We start from the raw sequence: 20155 nt of genomic DNA, 5'->3' as shown, positions 1-20155 counted from the left end.
ATTAGATAATTTATTTTAACTTTAATATATTTATTAGGAAGGTTTATGAATAATTTCATATTTGTGCCTAATATTATTTATTTTTGTGGAATGTTATGAGAATATTGGGCAGATTATGAAGATTTGGAGGAGGGGATAATTTAGGGACTTGCTCCTTACTACAGGAGGATAAATATTAAATAATAAATAAACAAGATGTTATGGAATTATGGCACAGATTGTGGAACTCCAATGATTGAGAAAATCTAGGATTGTGTTCCCTGCCATTTAATGCAGATTCCTAGTATTGGGAACCAGATCCACTAATCAAGGGATTTTGGTGGGGAAAGCTTCCTCCTTTCATGGGGAATGATTCATAATCATTTTGTATAAGTGCCAAGCTGAATTTTCCTCTAGGGATAGTTTTTTATCAGTTTTCTTGTGGAGAGAAATCGTATTTTTGCATCTCCATCCTGCGATCAGTGTTTATAAACCTTAAGGAAAAAGTCTGTCTTCTTTCATGCATTAATTAATAACCCTAGATCTGCCTTTGTGTATATCTATCCAATTCATCAGAAATCATAGCAGAATTAACCCTTATCTTCGCGAAAATAGATAATCACTTAGTTCATGCATAAACATTATAGATTCAATAGATTCACACATCATTTACACATTATTTCATAGAAAACATTTTATTGAGCGATGGAACATAACGTAAACAGAATTAACAATAATACTCAGATGCAAGATATTTCTCCAAAATTAGTCTTTATTCATTCCAACATTCAATTTACAGACTTCTTTACCATGTGCAGTCGGCTTCAGGGGTCTGCGCACTCAGCTATAGACTTTCCAAGGCCTTGTGCGCACTCAATTGCAAGAGCCTTCCCCTTTTGCCTAAGTATAGGAAGAAGATCCTTCTTGCCTTAGCACTTTGCCAAAACAATCTCTATCTTGACTTGTCTTTGTTACTAACTACCTCTTTAGACTCGCTATGACTCAAATATATAGCATTTCCAATACAATACCATGGTCCACGGACCATGGGTGAGTCTTAATAGTCGACCTATCACTTACCCAAACAAGGGGATAAAGCCCCTTTGACTCCTATCTAGTTGCAAAATCTGCATCCACATTTCGTGGAGACTTTACATGCTTTACAAAACTTTTACAAAATTGGGTTAAATTAACCCCAAAATTGACCCTCAAGACCCTATCCCAACATAGTCCTCTCCCTCTTTCTGAGAGAACCCTCTAGCCAAAAATACTTCCATCCACTACATGATTGATCCTGTATACCCATTTGGAGGTTATCACAAAGTTTCTTTCATGTCTTAGAATAATCTCTTATACATCATTCTTCATAATCGATTGGTACTCTTCCACCATCACATCCTTCCAAACTTGTTGGTTATTTGCTTCTTCATTGGTGAAGGGTTCAGAATCAATGATATTAGTCATCAATGTTGCATAACCAAAATACCTCTTTGGTCACTTGCTTTCTTTAAAGGTTCCACATGGTGATGCATGTCCTTTTTGTTCCTACAAAGTGGATCTTAACCAAGCTGACATTTCTTGATTTCAAGAATGACAACTAGGTCACTAGATCACTCATCCCTTCTGTCTCTTCTTGATGATTAGATCACTCATCCCTTCTGTCTCTTCTTGATGATTATTGATATATTATGAATAATTGGATGGACCAAAACCTTCTTCATTTTGAGCTTCATGTTCTTCGTCCTCATCATTATCCATGGAAAATTATATAGACTTCCAATAGGCAATATTTTCATCAAAGGTCACATCCCCGCTAACTTCAAGGTGTTTTTTTCCTTGAACATATATTCTATAGGTCTTTAATGAATCATTGCAGCCAATGAATATAAATTTCTTTCTTGAAGGGTCTCGCTTCTTCCTCTTATCTTTGGGTACATGAATATGAAATGGACAACCAAATATTCTCAAATGACCAACCTAAGGTTTATGTTTGATGGACACTTCTTCAATAGCCTTATATTCCAAAATTCGATGAAGACTTCTATTTTGAATGTATTAAACTATAATATATTCTTCACTCTATATAAACATAGGTATTTCTTGATTATGCATCATTACCTTAACAAATTCTCCAATGGTTCTATTCTTTCTTTCAGAACCTCCATTTTGTTGTGGATTATAAGGGACTGTCAACTCCCTCTTATTTCCAACTTCTTTTCAAAAGGAAACAAGCTCCATGGAAGTATATTCTCCTTCATTATCAAATATTAGGATCTTGATTTCTTTCCCTTCAATTTTTCCACTTCAACCCTAAATTCCTTAAACTTTTTGAATACTTCATCCTTTCTCCTCATGAAGTATATCCAAGTCTTGTAAGAGAAGTCATCAGTAAAGGTTACATAATATAAAGATCCTCCAAGAGATTTCATTATCATTGGACCACACATATTAGAATGAAATAGATCCAAAATTTCTTTGGACCTACTTTCACTACTTGGAAAGGGCTTCTTGACATTCTTCCCAAGCCCACAGCCTTTAAAACTTCTTCATGTTCTAATTACAAATTTGGGACACCTGAAACCATATGTTTTAAAGCTGGCAAGTCTCTATAGTAAAGTGTTGGTATTATGACATAGGTTTGGCACTATGAGACAGGTGTTGTCCGTGATGGCAACTCACTCAGATGACAGATCACATTTTAGGCTCTCAGAATGAAGGAAAAAGAGATATACGCAGGTTCCACTTAACCAAGTCGCGTATACACGTGGGATTGCCGATCAAAAGGCGCATATGTGTATGCACACACTTTCATGCAATGAAAAGCGCGTACATGTGGGAAAACTTGTTTTTAGTCCATGGTATTTAGTCCTAGGTATTTGGACCTATGATTTTGGACCATGGTATCTTGTCCGAAGTGTTGAACCCAGGTATTGGGTCCCAAGTATTGCTTCTAAGTGGTTTTGGACCATGGTATTGAGTAAGGCCTAAGGCTATAAAAGGGGAAGGAGATTATTAGGCAAAGGCACTCAAGGATTGAATATCTGATGAAGAGAAAGATCTAGAATACTGGTCATTGGGTTATGGTGCATAGCTGGATCTGAATCAAGGAGGAACTTGAGCATTAGAAGAAGGATAAGTTCTATTGATGGGTTAAGATCTTAAGGCTTGAAGAGAAGTATCTTTGTGTGATTTTGATCTGTTATATTTGGCACATGACTTGATCTATAAATCTGATAATCTGGGTATAGCTAATGTCTGAATAATTGAAAAGGGTAAATTATCTTTTATAGATCTGTACGCAGGTTCGGCATAGCCAAGGCGCGCATACATGCTAGTTCGGTAATTCAAAACAGCGTATACGCAGGTTTGCCTTAATACAACAACGTATGCACGTAGGTTCTACATATTTAAGTAGTGTACGTCTCATAAAATATGTTTTAGCTACTTCTGTTTATTGCTGCAGTGTTCTAGGTTCAGGATTGGTTTCTGGTTACTGTTACTGTATTCAGGTTACAACATTCAGAGAAGTGAGTGTTTGATTTAGGTTTTGGTTGGTGCAAAGGAGATTGGTTGATATAGATATATTTGATGTTTGATTGAAGTTATTGATGGATCCAATCTGAAAATTTATGAAATGTGGTCCTTGGAAGAAAAGAGAAGGTTGTAGAATTCTGTAGGTTAGCACCTATGTACTAGTACATCAACTAGTACAAGAGCTAAGGGGGTTGTAGCTCCCTTCCAGGAGAAGCTGGAGAATGAGAGAAGGTTGTAGCCTTCTACAGGTAGAAGCCTGCATACTGGTATAAGACTACACCAGTACAAAAATATTGTAAAAAGAAGTTTCTTATTAAAAGAAGATAGAGACGAATTGCAGCAGGTGGTTTTCACCCACATTGGGTTTCCACCTTATATCTCATGTTCATGTGTGTGATGATATGTTTTGTTTTACTGCACCTGTTTACTGTTCTTATGGTTAATGAAGTTCTGATGCATTGATTAAAGATCAACATTTAATGGATTAACTGAATCATAAGTGTATTGGATATATGCTAGTTGCTTTAGACACGGTTGCGTATATACGCGGGTTCCCATAACTGAAGTAGCGTATATATATCTGAGTATGAAAATGAAAAAGTGTTTGATTTGATAATACTGATTCACCCCCCCCCTCTCAATATTATTTCCAACAATTGGTATCAAAGCAAGTCCTTGAGAAGAAGCTTGATCACTTGAAGGAAGATCTATCATCATGAGCAACTACGAAAAGGAGGCATCCATCAGGCCACCAATCTTTGATGGGAGAAACTTCGTCTATTGGAAGGTAAGAACCATAGCCTATCTTCAATCTCTTGGTACAGAAGTTTGGGATATTGTGGAAGGAGGATACACATTTCCATCAGCAACTCCTATAGATACGGCTGGTAAAAGGCAGTATGAAACAAATGAAAAGGTTGTCAATACTCTATTGGGGAGTCTATCTCAATCAGAATTCATCAAGGTTATGTAGCTCAAAACTGCCAAAGAAATATAGGACAAGATCATTCTAAGTTATGAAGGAGACGACCAGGTAAAACGTGCAAAACTACAATCTCTCAAAATTCAATATGAAACTCTCAGAATGCAAAATGATGAAAGTGTGGCTAATTATTTCTTATGTATAGATGAGATTGTTAATTGCATGAAAAGCTTGGGTGAAGAGATAAAAGAAGTTACTTTAGTTGAAAAGGTTCTAAGATCTTTGTCTTCTAAGTTTGAAACAAAAGTTTCTGCCATAGAAGAAAAGTAGAATCTTTAGAGTATTACCATGTCACAGCTGCATGAAATTCTAACTGCTTTCGAAATGAGAAAAGTGGGTCCATCAGACATGAGAGAAGCGGCATTCAAATCTTCAGGAAAAGGAGAATACAATGAGTCAGGACATATGTTAGAAGGAGAGGAAGAATCAAACTTTGTCAAGAACCTTCAACAGGGTTCTGGAAGATTCAGAGGTAAGCTACCTTTCAAATGCTTTGCTTGTGGAAGAGTCGGTCACTATGCAGCCAAATGTCCTCATAAAGATAAGCTTGATAAAGGTAAGGAACCAGTTAAATGGAACAGAAAATAGAACGTAAGTAAGAAGAGCTATTATACACATGAAGACAACGATGGACTTTCAAATAGTGATGAAGATGAACATGGTAATGATTATAGACTTTTGATGGCTTTTGAAGATGATGATTTCTTGGATGCTATAGATGAAGATGATCTCTATGAAGAAATTTCTAAACTTAAAATTTGTTTAGAAGAAAAGAGTATGACTATAGATACTTTGACGTTCCAACTTGCTGAAAGGGAAAAACACAATGAAAAGTTAGAATGTGAAATTGTGGGACTTAGAAAAGATATTGAGAAAACAAAAGCTCTTAATCTTAGATTTGCTAAAGGATCTGAAACTTTAGATGAGATTATCAAAGTGCAGCGTTCTCCTCTAATCAAGACAGGTCTTGGATATACTGAAGAAACATCTCAAGCACAGAATCCATCCACCTCCAAAAATTATCTTGATGCAGCAAGAAGAAGTGAATAGGTTGACAATCATCAGCAAAGGCATAAAGCAGATCACCAGGTAAATCGGGGTCAATCTACTTCAAGGATGAACAGAAGCTACAACCAACCACAGGTAAATCATTCTCAGTTTGCCTCAAGAATGAATGTCAATGGAAACTACAATCACCTAGTCAGTATATTTGATAATCACAGGAATTTATTTAATGTCCAATGTTTCTCATGTCATAACTTTGGACACAAAGCTGCTCAATGTGTTGCCTACAAGACCATCATGACTAGAGATGAACGAAATCAAAGGAGTGTGACTGGGATCATGAAGATAACCTACAATAACTTTTATGCTCTTGAAAATGAAATAGAATGCTCTATTTGTAACAACTTCGGCCATGAAGATTCTGAATGCAGGAGTAAGTTTTGACAAACATCTCAGAAGGAGCAAGATTCATTGGGTCCCAAAACATGGAGAAAGAAAGAACCACAACCAGAAAGATGTGGTATAGCCTTATATGTAGAAGGACAGGAAAATCAGTGGTACATCGACAATGGATGCTTGAAACATATGATAGGTGATAAAGAAAAACTTCAGTCATATAGTGCCTTAGAAAAGGAAAGGAAGATCTCGTTTGGAAATGACACCCCTGCACTCATAAAAGGTAAAGGCTTTGTTCTTTTGAAAGAAAAGGTCAAAGCTGGAAATGTTATGTATGTTGATGGCTTGAGGCATAATCTATTGAGTGTTATTCAAATGTGTGATTAAGGAAATAAGGTAGTATTTCAATCAAATGGATGTATTTTCTGTGAGCTTGATATAGGTGAAACAGTGATCAAAGGCATAAGAACTCCAAATAATTTATACATACTCAAGGGAGGACAACAACAATGCTATCTAAGAAAAAATGATGAACACTGGCTATGGCACAAAAGATTGGGTCATCTAAGCTTCCCTCAGATAAGGAAAGCATGCAAATATCAAGCTGTTCATGATCTTCCTGACATCAGAATTCCAGACAATACAATATGCAAATCATGTTAGTTTGGTAAACAAACCAAAACACATTTCCCTGAAAAAGAAGGATCAGCTAGTAAGCCACTTGAACTTGTCCATACTGATTTATCTGGTCCATCAATGAAAAATTCACCGCGTGGAGAAGAATACTTTATATTGTTCATTGACGACTTTTCCAGGATGTGTTGGATAGGGCTTCTGAAACATAAAGACAAAGCCTTTGAAAAGTTCAAAGCTTTCAAAGCCTTGGTTGAAAATGAATCAGATTACAGAATCAAATGCCTCAGGTCTGATCGAGGAGGGGAATTTACCTCGGATGAATTTTTCGACTTTTGTGAAGAACATGGAATAAGAAGGGAATTCTCTACTGCAAGGACTCCTCAGCAAAATGGAGTGGTGGAAAGGATGAATAGAATGGTTCAACGGATGGCTTGTGCTATGCTTGATGAGTCTGGAACACTTGCAGCCTTCTGGGGTGAAGCTGCATTTGTTGCCGTTACTATTCTCAACAAAACAAACGTCTGGGTAAATAACACGCAAACTCCTCATGAACTTTGGTATGGTAAGACTCCTATGGTAAAATACTTCAAAGTTTTTGGAAGCAAATGTTACATAAAAAGGACTGAAGAAAAGCTTGGAAAGTTTAAGCTTAGAGCAGATGAAGGCATTCTCGTTGGTTACTCTTCCCAAAGTAAAGGATATAAGTGTTACAATAAAAGACTTGGAAAAATTATTAAAATTATTGATGTGGTGGTTGATGAAACAAGCGACAATCCTAAGCAGACAAAAACCGAAGATTATGAAGATAAAGAGGACTATCATTCAACATTAGATCAGACTAATGCTGAAGAAGAAACTTATGAGGCACCAGAAGAATAGATAAGAGTAGAAGAAAAGACTCCATCTAGGTATGTCCAAAAGAACCATCTAGAGACTCAAATTTTGGGGCAAAAAGAGGTAGGTGTACAAACAAGAAGAACTATTACAGAAGCTTCAAGCTATCTAGCATTGCTGTCCTCCACCGAACCACGAAATATAAGTGAAGCATGCAAAGATGAATGCTGGGTCAAGGCCATGAATGAAGAACTTGAGCAGATTGAAAAGAATAACACTTGGGAATTGGTTCCTAGACCTAATGATAAGAATGTCATAGGGACCAAATGGATATTAAAAAACAAGCTGAATGAAAATGGAGATGTTATTAGAAACAATGCTAGACTTGTTTGTAAAGGATATGCTCAACGAGAAGGTATAGACTTTGAAGAAACTTTTGCACCGGTTGCTAGACTTGAAGCCATAAGAATGTTCCTTGCTCTTTATAGCTTTCAAAAGTTCAAAGTATATCAAATGGATGTGAAATCTGCCTTTCTAAATGGAGACTTAGAAGAAGAAGTTTATATTGAATAACTCGATGGATTTATCCTTGGAAATGATCCAAAACTTGTATGCAGACTCAAAAAGGATCTCTATAGTCTTAAACAGGCTCCAAGGGCTTGGTATTATCATCTAGACAAATACCTCCATCAACAAGGTTTTTCAAAAGGATCAGTAGATAGCAATCTATATATAAAAATTGACAATAATAAATTGCTAATACTTGTTGTGTATGTTGATGATATCATCTGTGGTAGCAATGAAGAAGTCATGAGTCAAAACTTTGCCTTGGTGATGCAAAAAGAATTTGAAATGTCCCTGCTTGGTGAGCTCACATATTTTCTTGGTTTACAAGTCCAACAAAACAAAGATGGTATCTTTCTATCACAAACCAAGTACCTCAAATAGATCTTGAAGAAATATGGCAAGGAAGATTCGAAACCAGTATGTACTCCTATGGTAACCAGATTTAGCCTCAGCGCAAATGATGAATCATCAGTTGTACATCAACCAATCTATAGATCCATGATTTGTAGTCTACTCTATCTAACAGGTACTTGACCAGACATCATGCATGTAGTGGGAATAGTTGGAAGATTCCAGGCAAATCCAAAAGAAGCACACCTTCAAGCAGTTAAAAGGATTTTCAAATATCTTCAAGGAACACAAAACTATGGCTTATGGTATCCTAGAGACACAGATCTCACACTTCATGCATATACAGATGCAGATTGGGCAGGAAGCGTGGATGACAGAAAAAGCACTAGTGGTGGTGCATTCTTTATGGGTTCCAGATTAGTAACTTGGTTCAGCAAGAAACAAAGTTTAATTGCATTATCTACAGCTGAAGTAGAATATGTGGCTGCTGCATCTTGCTGCACACAACTCCTTTGGATGATGCAACCATTGTAAGACATTCAAATCACTTGTACTCCACCCATCTCCATTCTATGTGATAATACAAGTGCAATTAGAATTTCAAAGAATCCTGTCATGCATTCCAAGACCAAGCACATACCTATCAAATATCATTTTCTTCGGGAACAAGTGCTTGAACAAAAAGTCAAATTGGAGTATGTACCCTCCAAGGAACATGTTGCAGATATATTCACCAAACCACTGCCCAGAGAGAAATTTGAATACCTTGGACAAAATCTGGGAGTAGTTGATGCATCATCTTGCCATTGACACTTATCTGGTTTAGAAAACAGTGGTTGCACGCGAGTCTCATGAAGCGTATCCGCATACATACGCTAGTTTCTATTGATACAGTCGCATATATGTTGGTTTGAAGACAAACAGTGGGCCAAAATCAGGATGAAAAGAGTCTAATATGGGTATGACAGAGACCATCTGGCATAGGTTCAGGGGGAACATATACTTCTAATAATGCATTGTTGGCATTATCTTAGAAGATTTTGGTTCAATTTCACAACTGTTTTTGTTTCAAGTGGAACAAGTGTAGAGTGAGACCATGGTTGTTGGTCTTAGATATTTGGTCTCTATGTCATTTATTTCTTTTATTATCAAGGTCATGTAACGACCTATTTTGTTTCCCCACTATGCCTAGGATGGATGATGTAATGTTCTCATGTATAAACTTTTGGTGTATCACCACTTGGTTGGGTGGATGAGTCAATCTTGGTATATCCCCACTTGGTTGGGAGATGGATGTATGTATGAGCCTTTGGTGATAGGAAGGTCATTTATGATGTATAAAGTCATGTTCTTTCTTGTAGAACATCTTTTTGCAGACCTTGCCGATAGTCAGGGGGAGCATGAATAGCACAGAAGAGCAGAGATTTCAGCATGTACTTAGGGGGAGCATAACCCTTTGCCCTTGATGACAAAGGGGGAGAATGACTTTGAGTGACTTGGGGTTGCCATCAAGTCCAAAGGGGGAGATTGTTGGCATTATGACATAGGTTTGGCACTATGACACAGGTTTGGCACTATGACATAGGTGTTGTCCTTGATGACAACTCACTCAGATGACAGATCATAGTTTAGGCTCTCAGAATGAAGGAAAAAGAGATATATGCAGGTTCCAGTTAACCAAGTCGTGTATACACGCGGGATCACCAATCAAAAGGCGTGTATGCGTATGCACACACTTTCATGCAAGGGAAAGTGTGTACATGTGGGAAAACTTGTTTTTAGACCATGGTATTTAGTCCTTGGTATTTGGACCTATGGTTTTGGACCATGGTATCTCGTCCGAAGTGTTGAACCCAGGTATTGGGTCCCAAGTAATGGTTCTAACTGGTTTTGGACCATGGTATTGAGTAATACATAAGGTTTTAAAAGGGGAAGGAGATTATTAGGCAAAGGCACTCAAGGATTGAATATCTCATGAAAAGCAAGATCTAGAATACTGGTCATTAGGTTATGGTGCATAGTTGGATCTAAATCAAGGAGGAACCTGAGCGCTAGAAGAAGGATAAGTTTTATTGATGGGTTAAGATCTTAAGGCTTGAAGAGAAGTATCTTTGTGTGATTTTGATTTGTTATATTTGGCGCATGAATTGATCTATAAATCTGGTAATCTGGGTATAACTGATGTCTGAATAATTGAAAAGGGTAAATTATCTTTTATAGATCCGTATGCATGTTCAGCATATCCAAGGTGCGTATACATGCTAGTTCGGTAATTCAAAACAACATATACGCAGGTTTGCCTTAATATAGCAACGCATGCACGCAGATTCTAAAAATTGAAGTAGCGTACGTCTCATAAAATATGTTTTAGCTACTTTTGTTTATTGCTGCAGTGTTCTGGATTTAGGATTGGTTTCTGGTTACTTTTACTGTATTCAGGTTACAGCATTTAGAGAAGTGAGTGTTTGATTTAGTTTTTGGTTGGTGCAAAGGAGATTGGTTGATATAGATATATTTGATGTTTGATTGATGTTATTGATGGATCCAGTCTGAAAATTTATGAAACGTGGTCACTGGAAGAAAAGATAAGGTTGTAGCCTTCTGTAGGTCAACACCTACGTACTAGTACATCAGCTAGTACAAGAGCTAAGGGGGTTGTAGCTCCCTTCCAGGAGAAGCTGGAGAATGAGAGAAGGTTGTAGCCTTCTACAGGTAGAAGCCTGTGTATTGGTATAAGACTGCACTAGTACAGAAATATTGTAAAAAGAAGTTTCTTATTAAAAGAAGATAGAGACGAATTGTAGCAGGTGGTTTTCACCCACATTGGGTTTCCACCTTATATCTTGTGTTCATGTGTGTGATGATCTGTTCTGTTTTACTGCACCTGTTTACTGTTCTTATGGTTAATGAAGTTCTGATGCACTGATTAAAGATCAACATTTAATGGATTAACTGAATCATAAGTTTACTTGATATACGCTAGTTGCTTTAGACACAGTTGCGTGTATACATGGGTTCCCATAACTGAAGTAGCATATATATATCTAAGTATGAAAATGAAAAAGTGTTTGATTTGATAATACTGATTCACCCCCCCCTCTCAGTATTATTTCCAACATAAAGGTGTTCATATATTCTATGTGAAAGCTCACATGGATTGATACCATTATGTATTAATGCTTGAGCAGTTTTTTTTTCAAAAGTCTATACAACCTTCCTTCATGAACTCCACTTACTCTACTTGAGCCCTTAGGCCATTCAAGAATTTTTCCATCAAAAAATGCTACTCTATCTCCTATATCTTCCAATCATAAATTAGAAGCCAAATTCTTTTTCAAACTTGGTACATATAATATGGTGCTAAGATGAACATTTTCACATGATTCTAGCTCAATCGATGTTTTCCAAATGCCTTTGACTACATAATAGTTGTGGTATCCAAGCTCCACATTTTGAGATAATATTATTTCCATTAGACTTGTCAGGTTATCACATTTTCCCATCACGTGTCTTGAGGCACCACTATCTATTAGCCACAAATCATCATCATCTACAATAGAACCTGTAAGAGCAAAAAAATGGAAGAAGTCTTTGGTACCTGAATCTTAATTCTTATGTTTCTTTGGAAGTGCATCCATTTTTGCCATCCCTTTCCTTTTCTACGATTCGATATTTCAATATAGTCGCTTCTATAATAACCAAATTTGTGACAATGATAGCATTGATCTTTTGACATATTATTCTTCCCTTGAGGAGTAGGTCTTCTTCCTTTAGGTCTTCTACCTTCATTTTTTCTTTGGAACCCAAACTTCTTTCTTCCTCCGGCCTTCTTGAAACGTGATGCATATGCTTGAGATTCACCTTCATAAAATCTTCAAATATTTCATTTTGATATGAATCTCAATTCTTCTTGAGTAGAAGTAGTCCATAGTTATGCAAACTTTGTATCTTCCTTTTTGGCACATATACTAGATGCAAATGAATCCCATGAATCTGGTAAACAATTAAGTGCTATAGTCACTAGTTCTTTTTCATAAATGACTTCATCTATTGTTTGAATTTGATCTCTTAATTGATAAATCCTCATGAAATATGAGGCTATAGTGCCATTTATTGTCATCTTAACATCACAAATCTCATTCTTCAAAATAATTTCTTGATCAATGTTGTTGATAGTGTATAATAAAAATATGGCATCATACATATGCTTTGAAGGTTCAAGAGTTGCAACATAAGGAATCAAGTGATATTTAATGGAGTCCACAATAATTCTCATAGTTATGATGTCATCCTTCTCATATTTTATTTTTCCTTCACCATCTGAGGGTTCAATGAACTTTCCTTTTACAATACCTAATAGATCATTCATTGGAAGGATAAGGTTGATCCTTGTTTTCCAAGCCCTGAAATTTGGAGATCCTTCCATTTTATTCTCAAAATTGATAGAGGAACCCATGATCACAGATAAATAAGTAGATTGTAGATATAGGACTTATTCAAGAGTGATATTTTACCAAAGATTATTCAAGATCAATCTCAATGTGATTTCCATCACCAAAGCTCTGAAACCATGTTGATTTTTCAAGTGCAATAGATACAAGATTTTTTTTTTGAAATAATGATCATTACTTCTAAGATGAATATCTCCTTTTAACAATTCTCATTTATCATTAAGCAATTACACTTCAAAAATTCAACCATAAAAGCATAAGGAAAATAGAGATAACAATGCACAAAGAGAACACAATATTTACCCTGGGAAAACCCACTTAGGTAAAAACCCAACAATCCTTCGAGAAATTCTTTATTTCAACAAGAGATACATCACACGTAGCTAGTCAAATATGAGGTCAAACTGAACAAAAAGCTATGGTCAAACCTAGTTAACCAAACCTCTCGTAAAGTCAATTCAAGTAAACCTTTCTTCCCTATAACTTCGCCCCTCTTTGATATGATTAGGCCAAATTTTGGCCTCCCAAAATATGCCCAAAAATGAGGCCTGCCCAGAATATTTTGGCCAAAATATGCTTCCTAGAATTTGTCAAAAAATTCACACATGCGAAGTCAAGAGATAGAGATATATAATAGAGATGAATTTTTCCTTCTTGTACTTCTTCTACTTTTCTTGGATGCCAAGAAATTACTTCTTCATCCTTCTTCTCCTTCGCTTGAATGCCAATAAACTGTCTTTTCTTGTGTGAGGTTAAATTCACTTTATATAATGTTCTGAATTTGTGAATGGGTGTGTCTCTTCAATGCGGTCGACTTGACTTGAGGGAGGGCCAACTTGACAACTTTGGAGCCAAAAGTTCAAAATTCAAATTTTGAAATTTTCTCTTTGAAATTGGGCATGAAGAACATGTCTTATAATAATTATTTCAAGGTCTAATCAAATGAAAATGACATGAATAAAATGTATTACAATTACATTATACATTTCAAGGGCTAAAATATAGATAATGAAGACCGACCATAGCTACAAATATTCAACAAGATATACATGTCAGTTTATGGTTAAATACATGAAACATATGTATTTTTATATAATATAACTTTCAAATATTTATAATGACTTGAGGTTGGGTTATGCTACACATGCATAATGGATATGGAAAATAACCATTCCCAATTTTTACTTGTAAACTAGTTGAACAAGCATGTAATCTATTGAAATCCATACTTAAATGTTAATTTTGTCAACAAGTACTATATTATTTATATGTTTTGTTTGAGAGCATGGGAAGGGTAAGTACTAAGATTCAGGTTTCTATTTTTGTATTAAAACCATAATCTGGACTTGTCACCGTGTGCTTTATATGTTTCTTTTATGTATACTTGGCTTATACGTGTAGATCATATTTCATTTGATAGATGAATGGTACCACAAATTGAATATTGTGGTTGTGAAGTGTTATTTTATTTGAGCATACCAAGTAGGGTATTTATGCATATATAATAATATCATGTATGTGTTGAAAAATTCAGCAAGAAATTCTCAATTTGATTTTGCCTTAATTAAATTGGGAAAATTTGAAATTTCACATCAACAGACAACTTGGATGAGTTAAGTGAGGTGGCATGGCACTTTTCACATGGTTAACTTAGTTAATTCAAGTTAGGGGCATGCATTTTAGTTGTGTTCAGTGATTCATAAATTTTAGGAGCCTAGGTTGAGTCAATTTCAGCTGTAATCAGTTAAACTAGTTCTAACTGTTAATAGAACCAGTTGTTGGTTAGTTGAGTAGTGTGATCTCATCGCAACTCAGTGATCATCTAGTTAACTGATCAATCATCATAAATTAGCTCTTGCATGTAGAGAATTCAAGATACATAGTTGTGGTAGAGTTTCCAAGGAAGTTAACCAACAGTTGTAAACTAGTTGAGTGAACAAGTGTTGCATGAGGTAAGGTGGACCATCCTTAGGAATTGCACAATCAAGTAGAGGAATTCCCTAAATAATAGGGTCCCAATTACTCAGGAATTACACAAGGAAATAGGGGCATGGTGGGTTGAATTGATTAAGTACTAGCCAGATAAATCATTCAACATGAGGGAATAGGATTTCTTTTGTAGGTTGAGCTATGGCATTGAGATGACAATTGTAATAGCTTCTCTTACTCACTTGATTAATGAACACAAGGTTGAAGGGGTTTTGACCAGCTGATTTTCCCTATATAAATCACTATGTATGTGTGATGTTTCCTATTGCATGCTTATTATTTGAGTTCTAAATTATGACTTTAATTCCGTAAAACAATAAAGTAGGTTTGAGTCTTGTGATTTAGTAAATTTCATGAGCAGTTTCAAATATACACATAATTTATACATGGTATCAAAGTAGGATTCATAGTAGAACAGGAATTTTGAAGTTGTTTCTCAGGAGGTTCGAATTTGCAGATCAGTGTAGCAGCATTTCTTCACATTTGGGAAGATGAGCTTCAACGGGCTGAGACTAGAGTATGCCTTGGAAGCCAACTCTAATTTCATCGCATGGAAGGATCAAATGGAGGTAGTATTTGGTGACAATGGATTGCTAGAATACATCAAGATAGATGTTGCAAAACCACAAGCATTCGATGCCCGAAACCTAGCTCAGTGGAAGAATGATGTAGCTAGAGCTAGGAGGATCATCCTAGAGGGTGTGAGAGGCCACATAGTCTTGAAACTAGATGGAAAAGAAACTCCCTTTTCTATGTGGAAGACCCTCAATGAGCTATTCATAATTAGAAATGAAGCCAGGAAACTTGATCTATTGAACAAACTGAGGATTGAAGACAAAGGGCATGAGGTAGTCTTGAGATATGGGAATGACTACCTCAAGCATATTTCTTCATGTCAAATTAAGAAATTTGGTGTCAAGATTGAAATCCTCTACACATTAGAGGAAGATGCATGCACAACCTTGAGGGGCAAGGGAGGGATTAGAGATGTTGTGGTTGAGAGGGAGCATGATTTAGATCTCAAGAGGGAGCCTCATTTAGTTGGCAGTTGATTTGATTAGGAGGATGATGATGAAGAGGACCAGTCAGAGACCTCCAGTAAGAGGAGAGTTCAATCTAAGTGGGTAGAGGGAGCACATTCATGCATACCTCTAGGTGTGAGTTGGGGCGATGTAGATCCCTAGTCCCAGAATTACAGAAATTTGGGCAGGGTCCATTGAGGTGTTGTTCTCATAGATCATGACCTTGCTACAAGGGGCCCATAGTATTCAGTAGTAGGAGGGTCAATGTCATTCAGATACTAAGGAGTGCAGAGGAGTGTTGAAAATAGAGTAAGAGACTTGGTAGCAGAATCAGCAGCAACACAATTTTCCCAGTAGACAATTATAGACATAGTTGATTCTATGCTTTTTTGGATGCTTCTCAGTTGTAGATGTTTCAGTAGTAGCAACAATAGTGAGAAGTGTTATATACATTACATTCCATAGGTGCATGATAGGGGTGGTTTATAATCCCTTTCTTGCAAGAGGGAGTGTTGAAAAATGTAGCAAGATATTCTCAATTTGATTTTTGCCATAATTAAATTGGGAAAATTTGAAATTTCACATCAACAAACAACTTGGATGAGTTAACTAAGGTGACATGGAAATTTTCACTCAATTAAATTAGTTGATTTGAGTTAGGGGCATGACTTTCAGTTGTGTGTAGTGATTCCTAAATTTTAGGAGCCTAGGTTCAGTTAATTTCAGTTGTGATTAGTTAAACTAGTTCTAACTATTAATAGAACTAGTTGGTGGTTAGTTGAGTAGTGTGACCTTAGTCCAACTCATTGACCATCCAATTAAATGATCAATCAACCTAAACTAGCTCATTCATGCAAAGAATTCAAGTTACCCAGTTGCGGTGGAGCTTCTAAGGCAATTAACCAACAATTGTAAACTATTCGAGTGTACAAGTGTGTTACAGATCCATTTGAGCACATCAATCCTGTCTTATAGATCAGTGCTTTAGGGCCCATCAAACCCTAATTCAATTGTTACATGCCCTAAATAAGTCAACCATCAGAATGCCTAGCTTCCCAAGAAGTTCCATGACTGAAATCATCCAAAACTGCCTCTAAGAAGATCAGCGTAGGCAAGCCTTCATTAGGGTGCGTTGCAGTGTAGTCTAGTACACTGTTAGGGTGCTATGCAGCACATTTGAGCCCTCTATGGCCTGCGCTGGGCGAATTTGAGGGAAATTGCATTGGATGCATCTAGAAGTTTCCCAAGTTTATCTACTCCTTTGGGCTTGAAATTGGATGAGGTAGGGAGTTAAGGAACATCAATCCCTTTATCCCTTCCTCCATGGAACTAAATTCTAAGTTTGGGAGGGCATTCATTATCACTATTTATGGCTTAAATTCCTTCATTCACCTATAAAAAGACCACTCATCTAAGTGATCAGGGGCTGGCTGGGTTGGAAATTATTGAATTATAGGGAGATGTTGTTAGTATGAGACTTGAGTTGATTTCAAGTCTTGTAATGATATCAAAATGTCTTGCTTGTTATGAGGAGAGGATGGGATTGAACTGGAGGAGGGATGCTGAATCAAGCAAATTGGGTTGTAACTCTTCCTTTTACTAATAAAGTGTTCAAAGCTTTTTCCATGTGCTTGTATTGTCCATTGATGCTTTCATATGTGTACTATGTACTTGATTCCATGCTTTGTTTAATCAATAGATAATTATCATATGCTTTGATTAGTTTTTGTCTTCTGTCTGTGTGCAAGTACTCTTCAAGTGGATTAAGTACTGAAAGGAGCGACAAAATTGGTCAAGGAAGATAAGGAGTAAGCGAAAGCTTCAGGTAGGCTTCTTTACCTCTTATTTAATCTATTGGTCATAGAAAAAGTAGAGAATGCTTTGCACTGTTGTTCTAGACTAGCCAGTAGTCTAGGGGTTTAAGCGTTTATCTGTAGACACTAGAACTTCCCAAAACAAATTGGTGACTCCATTGGGGATCGAACCCAGAATAGGGACAAAGGTGAATGGGGTGATTCCCTTCACATAACCTACAGGGAAACTTAACTTCCATTTTTAAACCTCGTGATTGCCATTCTATCAGCCTTTTTCGTCATATGAGTCTTGGTTGTTTTCATCCCATTGCCACCATCCTTTTGGCCGATCATATGCTTTCACTTGTTTGTTTTACCTTTTTTGAGGAACAGTTGCAATAGTGGTCTTATTAGCCAACCTCTTCACATAAATCAACATGTTTTGAGAAGTTCCAACATCATCGGAACTATTTGCTACCATACACACCACTCGTTCCTCAAATTGGAGTCCTCTTTAAGCTCTTTTTAGACTCTCTAAACATGAAAAGATTGCCGAGCTCTTGTCCTTTCCAACTCGTTAAAGGATTGGAAACGATATCTCTCTTGTATTATTTTACGCTTTTTTGGACTTGAGAGATTAATTTACGAAAAATATCTTTTGGAGTTTCCTTTTCGTCCCTTTTCAAACTCTCTAAACATGAAAAGGAACGAGTTATCTTTGTCATTAAACTCATTAAAAACATCAAATAGCGACAAACTTGTCCATTTAGACAAGACCGAGTTTCACCTTTGCTAGACTTGTTAAAGCATCAAATAGCGAAGGATTCACCTGAAGGGTGGAATTATAGAACAAGCATATATTATCCTCCTCAAGCTTGATAAAAACAAAGAGGTACTGGTCAGCAATGACTAGGGAAAATTGGAAAAAGGGGAAAACACTTTATGGTAGAAAGTCGCTCTTGAACATGACACTTTCACCTCATCACTGTGACTATGTGGGTTGGGTCATTTAGCTAGATGGTTATCACACCGTTGGTCTATCATACCATCCATTACTTTGTTTTGGGTCAATGCTACCAATTCATCTTAGTGTCGCCGACATGTTCAAGAGAAGTCATTCAGTCAAAATTCATCCTTTGCAATACCGTAAACATTCATTTTCATGACTGCCATTCTTGAACCTTCTGTCGTCAGTCGATTTTTCATCTCCAAAATCATTTACCTCATTTTGTGTCATTGGTGTGGGATACATCAAGGCCCTCCTTCGACGAGTCACTTCTTGTCAACATAAGCACATTATCCAAGAAGTTGACTTAGAAACACCCCTTCAGTACCTTGAGGCTTGCATACATCAATGGCAGGTTTCTCTCTTCCGGTGATAGGTTGACATCACTAGCCTTCGACCGAAAGACTTTGTATGGTGTTCGACATCAAATTATTTATTCACACCATGAAAAATGTACTGTAGTACCTTGAGGGTCGTTATCATTATCGATGATTCCTCTCGCATCTGTTAATGGCTTACATCATTGGCTGGTAATCAGACGATGTCTTCCCGTGTTCAACTTTAGATCATCTATTCACATGGTTAGAATTGTACTTGAGTGAAAGATTGAACAAGATTGAAGACCCCGGATCTAGTTTCATCCATCAGGGCTGCAATATTTTCAAGAGTACTAAATCAAATGTAAAAGGGACTTACATTCATGGGTCTATATCTGTAGACAACTATATTTGTAAATGTAATGAAAGTTTATAAGCTAAGCATGGGTATGCCTTCCCTCAACAAGTTCATGAGAAAAAATCAATTTATCATGATATATGTATTGTAATTGATGCAGGTCACATTCCACTTCGAAACCTCCTCTCCACATGATAAAGCATTTCACTTGACATACATATTTACAACTTCATGCTTTAGGGGGCAATTGTTACAGATCCATTTGGGCACATCACTCTCATCTTATAGATCAGTGCTTTAAGGCCCATAAAACCCTAATTCAGTTGTTACATGCCCTAAAGAATTCAACCATCAGAATGCCTAGCTTCCCAAGAATTTCCATGACTGAAATCATCCAAAAACTGCCTCTAATAAGATCAGCGCAGGTAGGCCTTCATTAGGGTGCACCGCAATGCAGTCCAGTACACTGCTAGGGTGCTATGCATTGCACTTGAGCCCTCTTTCGCCTGCGCTGGGCGAATTTGAGTGAAATTGCATTGGGGTTTGGGAATATTCTTATCCATTGGATGCATCTCCCAAGTTTATCTACTCCTTTGGGCTCGAAATTGGATGAGGTAGGGAGTTAAGGAACATCAATCCCTTTATCCCTTCCTCCATGGTACTAAATTCTAAGTTTGGGAGGGCATTCATTATCACCATTAATGGCATAACTTCCTTCATTCACCTATAAAAATACCACTCATCTAAGTGATTAGGGGTTGGCTGGGCTGGAAATCATTGAATTATAGGGAGATGCTATTAGTATGAGACTTGAGTTGATTTCAAGTATTGTAATGATGTCAAAATTTCTTGCTTGTTATGAGGAGAGGATCGGATTGAATTGGAGGAGTGATGCTAAAACAAGTAAATTGGGTTGTAACTCTTCCTTTTACTAA

Source organism: Pinus tabuliformis, chromosome Q (genome assembly GCF_031772625.1).
Source record: "Pinus tabuliformis cultivar Carrire ecotype Pingquan chromosome Q, CPIR1, whole genome shotgun sequence".
NCBI lineage: Eukaryota > Viridiplantae > Streptophyta > Pinopsida > Pinales > Pinaceae > Pinus > Pinus tabuliformis.
This window is presented reverse-complemented; position numbering follows the sequence as displayed.